Source organism: Lampris incognitus, chromosome 17 (assembly GCF_029633865.1).
Source record: "Lampris incognitus isolate fLamInc1 chromosome 17, fLamInc1.hap2, whole genome shotgun sequence".
Taxonomy (NCBI): Eukaryota; Metazoa; Chordata; class Actinopteri; order Lampriformes; family Lampridae; genus Lampris; species Lampris incognitus.
The window spans coordinates 29,407,329-29,421,456 of NC_079227.1; the positions used below are offsets into that span (position 1 = coordinate 29,407,329).

Here is a 14,128-nt window from a genome sequence, read left to right on the forward strand (position 1 = left end):
CTTCACAGTCACATACTTCTTCCCTGGTTTCTTGTGTTTAAGCGCAATTTCTCATCCCACACATACTTTATCATGAACAACAGGAGCATTACTTACAAAAACAAATCTATTTTCATTGAAAACCGGTTTAAGAATAACATCATACATGTTGTCAGTTACTTAAACCAGATGGTCAGTTATATAACTGTTCAGAATTCCTCTCAGTTTATACCATTCCTGTAACTCCAAAAGAATTTTCTAGTGTGTTTAATGCCTTTTCGTCAGGTGTGACTATGCTGTTAAGAGAGATTAGTTTCTCTCAAGTTCTGTTGGTCCAACTTTTCATCCCTGTGAAACAAATGTGGCAAAAACATGTTTTTCAGCAAGTAGTCACAACTATAAAAGATTCAGAACACGTTTTCAACAAGACACTGTCCCTGTGTGTCGTGTGGTCTCATACTGGAAAGGTTGATAGTCTTCACTGAAAAAAAGGTCTGTCCTTATAAATATCTCTTAACGAATAAGGTGCATGAAGTTATCATTTAAACTGCTGCATAAATACTACCCGGTCAATTTTTTTTTTCTTTATTCCAGATTTAAAAAGAAAATTGATACCAGCTGCTCTCTTTGTAACTCCACCCCTGAAACAACTGTGTATTTGTTTTGGACGTGTTTCTATACTGGAAAAACTCTGGTCAGATGTTCTTGTCTTTATGCAAATGTTCTTTAACGAGTTTTATTTCTGCTTTAAAGACTTTCCTTTTCAGATTTGTCATTACAAGAAGGAGGGAGATTACAAATATTTCATAATACATTTTATTTTTATATTTGCCAAATTCTATATTCATAAATGTAAATTAAGTAACTATAGACCCCTCTTTCCTGTTTTCAATATGACCTTTTAAAATATTCAAAAAGTGTTGAGTTTTCAAAAAAATATCAAGATGGTTAAATTATTGCATCTATGTGAATCTTTTAATATAGATTGTTAACTTGTGTCTGTAATATTCTTTTGCTCATTTTTTTCTTATTGTATGTTTTTATTTGTCACTCTTCTTGTGTCCCTGTCTATAATCTGTATTCTGATTCTGAAGATGAAGAAGAAGAAGAAGATGAGGAACTGCCAAACTGGAAATCGAGCTTCACCAATATGCATCCAGGAAATAAGAAGTAGAAGATGAAAATCAATGAGAAAATTATGTTAACCAATTTCGGGGTTGCCAAAAAGCATTTCACTGCTCATTGTACTTAGGGTGAAGTACATGGCCGAGACATGCAGCCAAGCAAAGGAACGCTGCTGGATGTGAAGCCCCAGACACCAACCCCTCTTGCTGCAAAACCATTGTCAAACCAAACCCAGTAATCAGAAGGCCTGTTCTGTGGGGCTGTAATTAAATAAAATTGGCACACATCTCTAGCTGTAAAGTCTTGCTCTCTACTTCAACTCAAGTACCACTTCATGAATCTTCAGTTTATTATTATATTTTGATAGTACATTAAATTATTATGATTAGAGCATTTTACACACAGTCTTCAAGCTTTGTTTACCTTAAAGCACTGCTTTTGGTGTCACAGCTCACCAGGCCCTTTTATGACAGCTTTCTGACTCCACCTTGACTGCCTTGGGCTGGCACCATCTCAAAAGGCTGCTGTTACCATCATGCTGCCTTGCTACAGGTTGACACTAATCTTTCTATGAATGCAAGACTATAAAGAATTATTGTTACATGATTTTTGCCCCAACATTGAACTGTAGCCTGACTTCTGCTTGGATTAAAAGTGTGTGTGTGTGTATGGGTGTGTGTATGTTGTGTGTGTTCTCCTGGATCGCAACCTTGCCATGGTGGAAAAACTTGCGTGTGCTAGTGATCCCAAGAGCTATACTGTCTGGAGCTTTGCTCCTGGCAGGGTCACCCGAGGTGACAAGGGGCAGGTTCCAGAAAAAGTGCACTCCAACAAAGACCTCAATGGCGGAACTGACGGAAAATGTCTCCAGGTCACAACAGCAGTAAAGGCGGATGAAGGTTTCAACAGAGGGTGGTCCCTAATCATCTTGGTTCTCCATGCCACAAGACTCTGGCCACTGCCTGCCAAGGACCGTGTGGTGGCTGCAGGCACATCAGCCTCTCCACGTAAAAAGCTGTCATGTGTAGGCATCCTCCTGCAAGGGAATAAACCCATAATCAGGATCAAACCCATGGCAATCAGGATCATACACCCACAGGCGGTGGGTATATGATCAGTTGCTAAGCCCCCGGACTGAGGCAGAGGAGCTTATCGGCTGCTGCATCCACGACTGAGCAGCCCTAAATATAGTCTGCCTCATACCTCCTGTCTGGACCACTGCAGCCAGAGGGATCACCATCATGTGGTCAAAAACTCGTATATTTTGGCGTCTGGAATATATAAACCCTCATGGACAACCAATCCAGCAATCGACCTGGCTGGTGTACTGCCACCATCGCCCGAGAGCTGAGGAGATTCCAGATTGATAATGATAATAATAACAACTTTATTTATATAGCACTTTTCTTTTCTTTTTTTTAAATAAATTTATTTCTGATTTTTCCCTTTTTCTCCCAATTTAGTGGCCAATCAATCCCCTATTTTAGTTCAAACACCCACCCTTGTACTGCATGCGTTTGCCAACTGCATCTCTCCGGCCGGCAGTCTCGAAGGAGTCGCCTTGTCACGAGTCGCCTCCAGGCCGAAGCACTGCTTCCCCCCCCCCCCCACACACACACACACACACACACAGAGACGCATTCATGTGACGAACACAAGCGGAATCCGCCCCCCTCCCGAAGACAGCGTTGCCAATCATTGCTGCTTCATCGAGTCCGGCCATAGTCGGATCTGACGAGACCGGGGCGCGAACCCTGGTCCCCATTGGGTAACAGCATCGACACAAAGCCGATGCTTAGACCGCTACACCACCGTGGAAACATAGCACTTTTCTAAAACAATGTTAAAAAGTGCTTTACAAAGAAATAAAACCATCCATCCATCCATTATCCGAACCGCCACACCCATATTTGCATATGAAACTGGTCGTTGGGTTCGGTCGTTATGCAACTGTATTGTTTACCAGGGTGGGGATACCTGCAGTCGGTTTAGACTGAAGAGGTGAGTGATGAGTGGTGAAACGTATCTGTCAATAAATGTATCCAGATGAACTGATTCAACCTTCTTTGACTTAGATTAAAAAAAATTACATTTGGAGATTGATCTGTAGTTACTTAAGGACAGGGGATCTAAATTAGGTTTCTTCAGCAATGGGTGACCGTTGGCATGCTTAAAACTGTCTGGAAAAGAACCAGAGGCCAGAGAATTATTACGAATTGGCAGAATAATGGGGCTAACCGTTCAAAATACTTCCTTGAGCAGCTTAGTGGGAATGATGTCTAAGATGCAGGAGGAGGAGTTCATATTGGAGACTGCACTCACCAACACTGAAATTGTAATTGGTTGGAACTGGGTAAAAGAGGCAGAATTAAAATGAGGAATGGAACGAATACAAGGGCCAGGTTGGATTTGGGACCTGATATATCCCACCTTTTTTTTACAAAATGAGTGAGACATTTTTCGCACAACTCAACATCAGGTTCAAAAAGAGAAGTGGAGGCATCATTAATAACAGAATCAGTTGCCTGAAGAGAACTTTAGGATTGTGGTTATTTCTTGATATTAGTACAAAGAAGTATGCCAATCTTGCATTCTTAACTGCCTTCTGGTAAATTAACATTTGGTTTTTAAGGTTGTTATTTGTGCCCTCTACAGGTAAGGAAGACTGACAGAACTTATTAGAATTACCATATATCACAACTCTGATCTGCTCTCTTCCATTCTACCCCAAGATAAAGGCCATTGCTAATAAATACAAAAAGACTCCAGTACAGGTGACAAAGAATAACTATAGGATTATATTACTTAAATATCAAATATATGTGTGTATATATAGTATTTACATATACATATATACTATATGTATAGTATGTATGTATGTATGTATGTATGTATATATATATATATATATATATATATATATATATATATGTGTGTGTGTGTGTGTGTGTATATTACATTTATATCAAATATATGTATATATAGTGCCCTGTGATGGCCTGGCGGCCTGTCCAGGGTGTCTCCCTGCCTGCCACCCAATGACTGCTGGGATAGGCTCCAGCATCCCCGCGACCCTGAGAGCAGGATAAGTGGTTTGGGTAATGGAATAGAAAAAGTTCAGAGAAGTACTTTGATCTTGCATCCTTAACTGCCTTCTTGTAAATTAACATTTGGTTTTTAAGGTTGTTATGTGTTAATTCAGACTTGTTGACCTTCCATTGTCGTTCTGATTTTCTACAGAGTCTTCTAAGGGCACGAGTGTGATCGTTCAGCCAAGGGAGGTTATTTGATTTTTTTTCCCTAGTTTTAAATGGTGCAATTTGGTCAACGATGGATAGGCACTGAGCAGTGAATGAATTTAACAGTGCATCTGGATTGAGTGGGGGTATAGAGGGATTAAAAGATGATGAATTAAAAGCGTCATAAAATTTAGAGCCAGCGTTGAGAATGCGGGGGCCTGTTTTAGGATAGTGACTAGGAATAGGGAGCTGTAGTGGAACTTTGAAAATGACAGCTTTATGGTCAGTTACAAACATATCCACCAGATTAAGACACCCGGGAGAGAAAGCAGATGAGAGTACAAGGTCTAAAATGTGACATTTTGAATGTCTGGCCCCTTTTACAGAATGAATGAGGTTAAAAGAGTCTATTAGATCCAAAAAAAAGGTGATGCCATGCAATGGGAAGAACAACACACATGAATATTAAGATCACTAAGAATAAGCACCCTGTCATATTTTGGCATGACAATAGATAGACGATCAGAAAACTCAGAAATAAATATTATTGATATTGCTGCTGCACTCTCTGAAACCCGACTGGCCGACCAAGGGCAGCTGAAAGAGGAGAAGGGTGGTTACCCTTTCTTCTGGAAAGGAAAAGCAGCTGATGAGCCAAGGATCCACAGTGTTGGATTTGCCATCAAAAACAAAGCTGCATTTGCCACCTTGTTGAGCTTCCTCTGGGCATCAATGAAAACCTGATGACAATACGACTGGCGCTTGTAAATTAAACAAAGCAACAGTCATCAGTGCATACACTCCAAGACTTGACTCACGAGATGAAGTAAAGGAGAACTTCTATGCCAACCTGGACAATGTTCTCACCAAAGTCCCTAAGGAGGATAAGCTAATCCTGCTTGGAGATTTCAATACCAGAGCGGGATGAAATTGCAACTTCTGGAGAGGCATAAAAGGTAAGGAAGGTGTTGGAAACAGAAACTCCAATGACATCCTGCTGTTAACAATATGCTCAGAACACAGCCTAACCATCGCCAACACACTCTTCTGCCAGAAGAACCAATTTGAAACAACCTGGAGGCACTCTCGTTCTAAGATTTGGCACATCATTGACTATTCATTTGTCAGAGACAGACAGGAGGTACTTAACACCAGAATGATGATCAGTGCAGATGACTGCTGGCTGGACTGACCACTGCCTTATCCACTCCAACCTGTCCATCCATCTTCACTGGAAAAGAAGGGTACAGAAAAAGCAGAGCCACCCAGATCTCAATGTCAAACGACTGACTGATACTTCCTCCCGTCAACTGTTCCAGGCCAGTCTCAGTACATCACTACGCAACCAGTATCCAGATACTATTGAAAGCCACTGAGATATGCTCAGGACTGCAATCACTAGCACCTGTAAAATCACTCTTGGACATATGAAGAACCACCAAGATTGGTTTGATGAGAATGACCTGGAAGTCCAATGGTTAATCAACATCAAAAAAGGCAAACCTTTGTCATCTGGCAGAATGACATCAACTGTCAAAATAAACAAGCTGCCCTTGCAAGAGGAAAGTCAGCCGTCCAAAGTTGAGTCAGATAATTGAAAAACCAGTGGTGGACAATGAAGGCCCTTGAGATCCAACACCTTGCAGACTCTGGGGATACCAAAGGCTTCTTCAATGCTACTAAAGCAATATACAGTCCCAGCCACCACCATCTAACCCCCCTTCACTCCAAAGATGGGCACACACCACTAACAGACGAGTCAATGAAAGAGAGGTGGAAAGAGTACTACCACGACCTTTTAAACTGGGACTCTAGCCCTGAGATGGATGCTTTCCAACAACTCCTTCAGCAACTCAAAAAAGAGGACATGGCAGCACCACCTTGTCAAAGAGAAGTCAAGGATGCCACCAGGAAGATGAAAATCAACAAGGCTGCTGGTTCTGATGGAATACCGCCAGAAGTACTGAGGGCAGGTGGACCTACACTCTTCAGACATACCCATGCCCTGCTACTTAAAATATGGGAAAAAAGAGGAAACCCCTGCGCTACTTAGGAATGCACTAATTGTCTCTATCTTTAAGAAAGGGGACAAAGCTGAGCGTGGACTCTACCACAGCATTTCCCTGCTCTGGTTAGGTTCTTGGCCAACAGCCTCCTCCCAATATAGGAGGAAATACTGCCAGAATCCCAGAGTGGTTTTTGTCCTAACAGAGGCCCCGTGGACATGATATTTACCACTCGCCAACTTCAAGAAAAAGCCCAGGAATAGAATCAACCATTGTATATGGCCTTTATAGACTTAACCAAAGCTTTTGATTCCATAAACCACCAGGCCTTCTGGGTAGTTCTGTCAAAAATAGGCTGCCCTGACAAATATATCAGAGTACTACGACTACCACATGACAATATGTCAGCTAGAGTACTCAGCAGTTATGAAGATGAGAAAGTCCTTCAAGGTCTACAAAGGAGTTAAACAAGGCTGTGTCATTGCCCTAACCCTGTTCTCTGTCGTCATTGCTACCATCCTCCACCACACAGGTCCCAATCTGCCTCAACGAGTCGAAATCATGTACAGAACTGATGGGAATCTTCTGAACATTAACAGATTCAGGGCTAAAGGTAAAACCATCACCAAATCCATCATTGAGCTGCAGTACTCCGATGACAAAGCCTTAGTGTCCCTTGTAGAAGAGGAACTACAGAGCATACTGGATGCCTTTGCAAGGGCATACAAGAAGCTTGGCTTGGCCATTAACATAAAATACCCATATTCTCTACCAACCCTAAAGAAATATGCCTGCTCTCCCTCATCCATCTCTGTACACAACACCAGACTCGAAAATGTGGAACAGTTCCCATATCTGGGCAGCCTTCTCTCCTCCAAAGCCAACAATGGCATCAAAATACACCATTATCTCAGTTGTGCCAGCCAGGCCTTCTCAAGATTGAGAAAAAAGGGTTTTTGAAAACCACAACCTTCAGGACAGAACAAAAATTCTGGTGAACAAAGTGGTAGTGCTGCCCACTCTACTGTATGGGTCAGAAACATGGACCACATATAGCAGGCACGTGAAGGCACCGACGCATACCAACAGCAATGCCTCAGGAAGATCCTTAAGATCAGCTGGAAGGATAAGCGCACCAACTTCAGTGTGCTCAAGAAGGCCAACACGCGTAATATAACTGCCACCATCGCACAACATTAGCTGAAATAGACTGGCCATGTCCTCCGCATGTCTGAGTCTCGCTTCCCGAAACAAGTACTTTACTCTCGGCTTGTAACAGGATGCTGTGCCACAGGAGGACAAAAGAAGCGATATAAAGATAACATCAAAGCCCATATAAAAAGGTTTGGCATTGACCTTAACATCTGGGAACAAGCAGCAGAAAACAGAGGCCTGGAGACTGGCTGTCCGTGAGCGTGCTGCATGCTAAAACCATGACCTCCACTGTGCTGCTGAAAACAAGCGCAGATTCAGAAAGGAGCAAGTTACCAGTGACCCAAACCACATCCTCAACCACTCCTTCATATCCTTGCCCACATTACCCCTAAATATGCAGCTCCAGTATTGGCCTCTACACCCACCTGAAGACCCAGAAGGAGGACAGTCATACTAGACCCCAAGTAACTGCCGATGATTGTGTGTGTGTGTGTGTGTGTGTGTGTGTGTGTGTGTGTGTGTGTGTGTGTGTGTGTGTGTGTGTGTGTGTGTGTGTGTGTGTGTGTGTGTGTGTGTGTGCCTTTGCCTGTGTGGAGATACGTTTCCAATTACTGTTCCTTCACCGGCGACCTTGCTCTGGTCTGAAATGCCATGGTAGTGAATAAGCTGATCACTTAGAGCATTCTTCCTCTGTAAGCTCTCCACCTTACAATTTCAACCCAAAAATACGAAATATGTTTGATAACATTAGACCTGTTAAAATGAAAAACATCGGAAAAAAAATGTTTCATCCCTCAACTAAGTGACATCTTCAGTCTAAACTGACTGCAGGTATAAGGGATGGGGATACCTGCAGTCAATTTAGACTGAAGATGTCACGTAGTTGAGGGATGAAACGTTTCGGTCAATAAACGTTGTATCCAAATGAACTGATTTAACCTTCTTTGATTTTGTTACCTGGATTATTGAGCATGCATCAAGACATAAAAATATATATCTAAAATTTCCCTAAAAACGATACCACTAAAAACATATAAAAACAGAAAGAACAAAATGAAAAGGCACAAACAGTTAACAACACAGTCAGTCCATTCAAGTGCAACACAGTCCATTAAAGTGCAATGTTGACAGCTGGTGTCTGTCAACGAGTGACTAGCACTGATGGGGGGGGTTAAAGGGTGGGGGGGTGAGGGATGACCGTGGGGGCAGGGGGGCCAGGTTGTTAATGATCCTGACTGCTTGTGGGTAGAAGCTATTCAGCATTCTGCTGGATGTAGCGCAGATGCTCCTGTACCACTTGCCAGACAGCGGGAGGGAAAACAGGTTGTGAGAAGGGTGGTGAGGATCCTTAATGACGCTGGAGGCTCTGCAAACACTGCGTTCCATAGTAAATCTCAGAGACATGCATGTTGGGGTTAATACTCCTATCTGTGCCCCTGAGCAAGGCAATGGAAAGAAGAACTGGAGTTGGTCCCCGGGCGCTGCAGCTGCCCACTGCTCCTATACAATAAGATGGGTTAAATGCAGAGAACAAATTCATTGTAAGAATACAATGACAAAAAATAAAGCGGCTTTATCAAGGAAGGCAGACATCACGATGAGGAGGTGTTTGAACAATGGGCGAAATATGCACGTTATCATAAAGCAAACTTCTGCTGAATGAGCATAGTGATAAAGTTATAGAGATAGCTTGCATATTCCATACAACATGGAAAGTTATGACATGGCACGCAGATAAAAAGAAAATTCCTTACCTTCCTTCCTTCACTCACTCACCCTGTAATTCATTTTGAGTCTGTAGGATCAAGGTAGCTTGTGATTTTACTTTAGCTTGTGTGTAAATAGTGTCACAATCATATACATCGGTGTTACAGTGGTTTAGGATGAGAGCGTAGACAACCGCTATCATTCATCCCAGCTGATCAAATGTAAATCATGCTGTCATTAAAGTCCTCGTCTTTGAGGTTGTTTTTTATGCAGACGAAGAATGACAGGGTTAAGAAGGGGCTGACATTAACTCTTTCAAACCATTAACACTCTTGGGACTCTTGAAAATGTCAAGTCATCTGATGAAGTGGAAGAGAGGCCGCCTCACAGAGAGCAGCTCAGGTCAATACGAAGATGCTGCAGATGAACCTCACTAGAATTAAAATGTCTTTACGCATGCTCAATAATCCAGGTAAGAAAACCAAAGAAGGTTGAATCAGGTCATCTGGACACCACGTTTATTGACGGAAACGTTACATCACTCATCTAAGTGACCTCCTCAGTCTAAACTGTCTGCAGGTATCCCCACCCTTATAAACAATACAGTTGCATGACGACCGAAACCAATGACCAGTTTCATATGCAAATATGGGTGTGACCATTAACTACAGTTTCAATGTCCGCGTGTACTATAGGTTGTTTGCATATGACGTCACGAACTACTGATGGAGAGCAGGAAGTGATTTTCTACATAGGAAGCACTATCACAAACTTTCGAATTGCCTATGTTTGGCGTCATTAACTGAGAAACCACAAGGAGTTTTTATTGAGTACCATAAGTTGTTGTTGTTGTTGTTCATGGGGGGGGGGGTGCAAGAAATTGACCGAAAACGCCGGAAAAAATGGCTTGCGAACCGTCGTCTGCGGTCGGGAGGAGCGGAGTCGGATAACGCGCATGTGTACAGTGACCACTTCGTCAAAAAGGATCATGTCCATCATGTCTTACTTTCTGTTTATACCTTTCTCTCATAATATCGTCTAAACTAGCACAGTTCGGGCTAAACTAGCTCGATCTCGTCCATTCTGCTTTTCACTTCCTGCCCTCCATCGGAATCTCGCGCGTCATCAGAATCACGTGACTGTAAACAAGCTGTTCGCGGAGAGTTTGGGAAGGTTTGCAACACGTCATTGTAAAATGGCGACGCCCAAACAGCGCAGCGGCCAACGGAAGAGAGGAGGCTGACAGCTGCCTCCGTGTAAACCAGCGGTGCTTCCGTATGTGGCGGGATTGTCGACAAAGATGAGATGCGTATTTCCAAACGCCAAAACACGCTGCACCAGAAGTTGGTCCACCCCAGGGAGTTGGTCCCCCGGCACAAACGGAGCGATAGTGTACGTGGTTAAGTGCCAGGAGGATTGCCGAAACTACACAAAAAAACCGTGGGATTTTTGGATTTAGATGTTTTAAGCCCAATTTATGCTCCAAATGTCTCCCGGCAGACAAAAAAGTGTCTCTCGAGTAACTTGTTGCATTTATGCTTGTCGCGATGTCGCTGACTGTCTCCCGGTATCTATGGAAACGGTTCGCGTCACGCGCTGTGTTGTAAACAGTAGCGAGTGTTCTTTTTATGAACGGGCGCGCGTAATGTAAAACCATGGCAACGCTCGAACGCCTCGTCCCTTCAATCCGACTATCCAATCACAGCTAAGCGTCATAATGCGCGCGAGTCTGCGACATAAGAAAACGTGTCGTGTACACGACAGCCCTGGGAGACACAAAACGTGTCTCTCGTGACGTCAAAATTTTCGAGAGACATCTGTCTGCTAGCCGACATTTGGAGTATAAATTGGGCCTTAATTCCTTTGCACGTGCTTTAACCTAGGGTAGATGGTGTTTCTGCACTAAATAACTGCTGCGTGCCAAAATGACCCTGGCTACGTCATGGGCGGAGCTGCAATATGCTCACCCAGGATGCAAGTTATTTATATATTTTTGTAAAAAAAAATGTTTTGCTCATTTGAGAAAAATGTTATTGCATGTTTGTGTGAAGGTAGGTTTGTGTGTGTGTGTGTGTGGGGGGGTAATGATGTGTGTGAGCGTCTGTAATTACTCCGTGTGTGTGCGTTGACTTGCCTCTAAATTAAAGATGTCTCACCAGGCACGCCAGGAAAGATGCCATTAGGTAAATTCTGTTGACCGCCCTCCCCTCCCACTGGGCGATCTGATTCTATTAAACCCTGCATCTGTTTACCATCAGTCTGTCTCCCAACCTCTTCTCCACCTCTCCCTCACGCTATCTCATGCTGTGTATATCTTCCATTAGCCTCAGACTGCCTCTCACATATGGGCCCATCTTGTCTGTCTCCTTTTAAGGACCGCTTTAATCAAATTGTTGATCTGTTTAGTTGACATGAAGGCTAGTGGGATACTTAAGGGATCCAATGAGCCTGGGTCAATGACAAGAATTTCCAAATGTCACATGGCACCTGCAAGCAAATACGCCCAACACGTTGTGTCACTTTATTCATGGACGTGCAGATGGCACGACAAGATTATGAAACAAGCCACTCGTGTCGATGTCTTCGTGCATGCCAGTGTGTGTCTTTGTATGTAAGATAGCATGGCCTCCAGGGTCGGAGAGGTAATGAGGGTCCATTAGGGTTTATAACCTCAAAAGGAGTTGAATTTTTTTGATGACAGCTGGATAAGGTGCCCACCACATGTTCGAGACATTGTCCTTTCAAAGTCGGTGTCCATGTCCTTGCTTTGTCTTCTATGCACAGAAATGCATGTTTAAGCACTTTGTTAACTTCTCTTTACCACTTTAATATGCGAAGATATATATATGTATATGTATATCTTCGCATATTAAATTATATATATAAATATATAAGATATATATGTATGTATGTATGTATGTATGTGCATATATGTGTGTGTGTGTGTGTGTGTGTGTGTGTATATATACCCTTTGAATGGGATTTACTTGACAAAAAAGTAAAGTATGATTGACAACCCTAGTTATAAAGAAAAGGAGAAAAATAAAATGCTGCTGAGTGAACAATTACAGGTTCGCTGAAAGAGAAGTTCAAATTTTGACACATTTGGCGTATTATCTTATGTTTACACTGCCGTCAGCTGCACTGTTCCAAGTGTGATTAAACGACGATGACTTAACCTCACGTTCAAGCCAGATGAAGTGATTTTTGCCGAGGTTACTGAATCCACTTGAGACGCTGTGACTTAATCCATTATAATTGGTGTTAATCCTCACTAAATGGAAAAAGTGCAGCCTCCCCCTTCCAGTTGAGCTGAAGGCGGTTAGAGGTACAAATATTTATGATCTGCACTGCATTGCCTTGGAGACTACATACAGAACGCTCACGCTCGGATAAAAAACTGCTCCATATCAAAATGTCACAAAGCCTCTCAAAATGGAGAGCAGGAAGAAAAAATAAACAACAAATAATTCTTAAAGCACAAAACAGTGGACGAGGCACACACATCCTCTCCCCAGTTATAGTTGTTTTCAAAACATTAAGCTTATTTAAGCTTATCTAGTAAGCTTATTTAAATTGCAGGGATGGTAACATGTGCCCTACTTTAATGATTTTTTTTAAAAAGTCATGGTGACAAATACAGTATTTTCCTCGAACAGTCAAAGTGAATTTTAAACAATCTTTTTAGAAGTTATAGAATAAAATGCAAATTAGAAGCGCTTCCATTAGTTCTGTGTAAGCGGATAAAACCATAAATGTAATCTTGCATTTCCTACCACATCATACCCAAACAAGAGCGTCAGCTTTCTCTCGCCCCACCAGCCCCCATACCTCCAAAAGCAGCGTAATCTGCCCCATCCATCATCTTTCCCATAGCCAACAGCATAGATAAAAAGACAGGCCCATCATCCACCAAGGAGGATACACCATATGCAACAACTTTAACAATACCAGATGCACCATGTGCCAGTGCCGCTTCATCTACATCTGCTCCTTCTGCCAGGTTCCCCATGTTAGTAGGCAACGGAATAGACCACCATGCCACCCGGACATCTTCCATGCATTAATCTTACCCGTTGTCCAGTTGAATTATGAGGTTGTGGAGTCTCAACCACAGGTGCCCAAGAACTACAGGAGCATGGGGGCTGTCAATGATGTGAAAACTGATATTTTCCTGGTGGTTGCTGGAGAGACGGAGGAGGACAGGAACAGTCTTCTCTGTGATGCTGGCAAAGCACTGGCCATTTGGTGAGTTGGCCTCCAGAGGTGGGTTGATGGGAGTGGTGTCCAGAGCCAGCTCTCTGGCCACTTGCCAGTCTAAAAAACTCACATTGACACTGGAGTCAACAAGAGCAGACAGGGGACAAGGCTGGCCCCGCCACACCAAAGTGGCATCCATTTGAGGGAGGGGTAAGTGGTTTGGCTAAGCAGTATCTCTCCCACTAGTCAATGTCATTTTATGATGGAATGTAGGGTTTAAGGTAATCAGACAGGTAAGATGGGGCAAGCCTATTTAGGATTTTAAAAGTCAGCAGAAGCACCTTGAAGTCTGATCTAACATGGATGGGAAGTCAATGAAGGGAGGCAAGAATTGGTATAATATAGTCAAATTTTCTAGTTTTAGTTAGGATTCTAGCTGCAGTATTCTGAACCATCTGAAGACTTTTAGTACAAGCATGTGACAGAACTGAAAACAGAACATTACAGTAATCAAGTCTGGATGAAACAAATGTATGCATTAGAGTCTCTGTGTCAGACATGGACAGGAAAGACTGAATTTTAGCTGATGTTGCCATCACTCAGGATTGCTACAATCACTACTGCTGTCTTCTGTTCCTTGTCGACCACCACAATGTCTGGTTGGTTAGCCAGCACCTGCTTGTCAGTCTGGGACTTCAAATCCCACGGAATCTTAGC

The 14,128-nt window shown here is 42.8% G+C and overlaps 1 long non-coding RNA gene across 1 annotated transcript; it reads left to right on the plus strand.

The window, feature by feature from the left end:
- Nucleotides 1-427: 427 nt before the first annotated feature.
- LOC130128022 (uncharacterized) lies at nt 428-1,087 on the plus strand. The gene is made up of 3 exons (XR_008811859.1): nt 428-471; nt 574-673; nt 1,074-1,087. It is a non-coding gene; the product is annotated as an uncharacterized LOC130128022 (long non-coding RNA).
- The last annotated feature ends 13,041 nt before the right edge of the window (nt 1,088-14,128 follow it).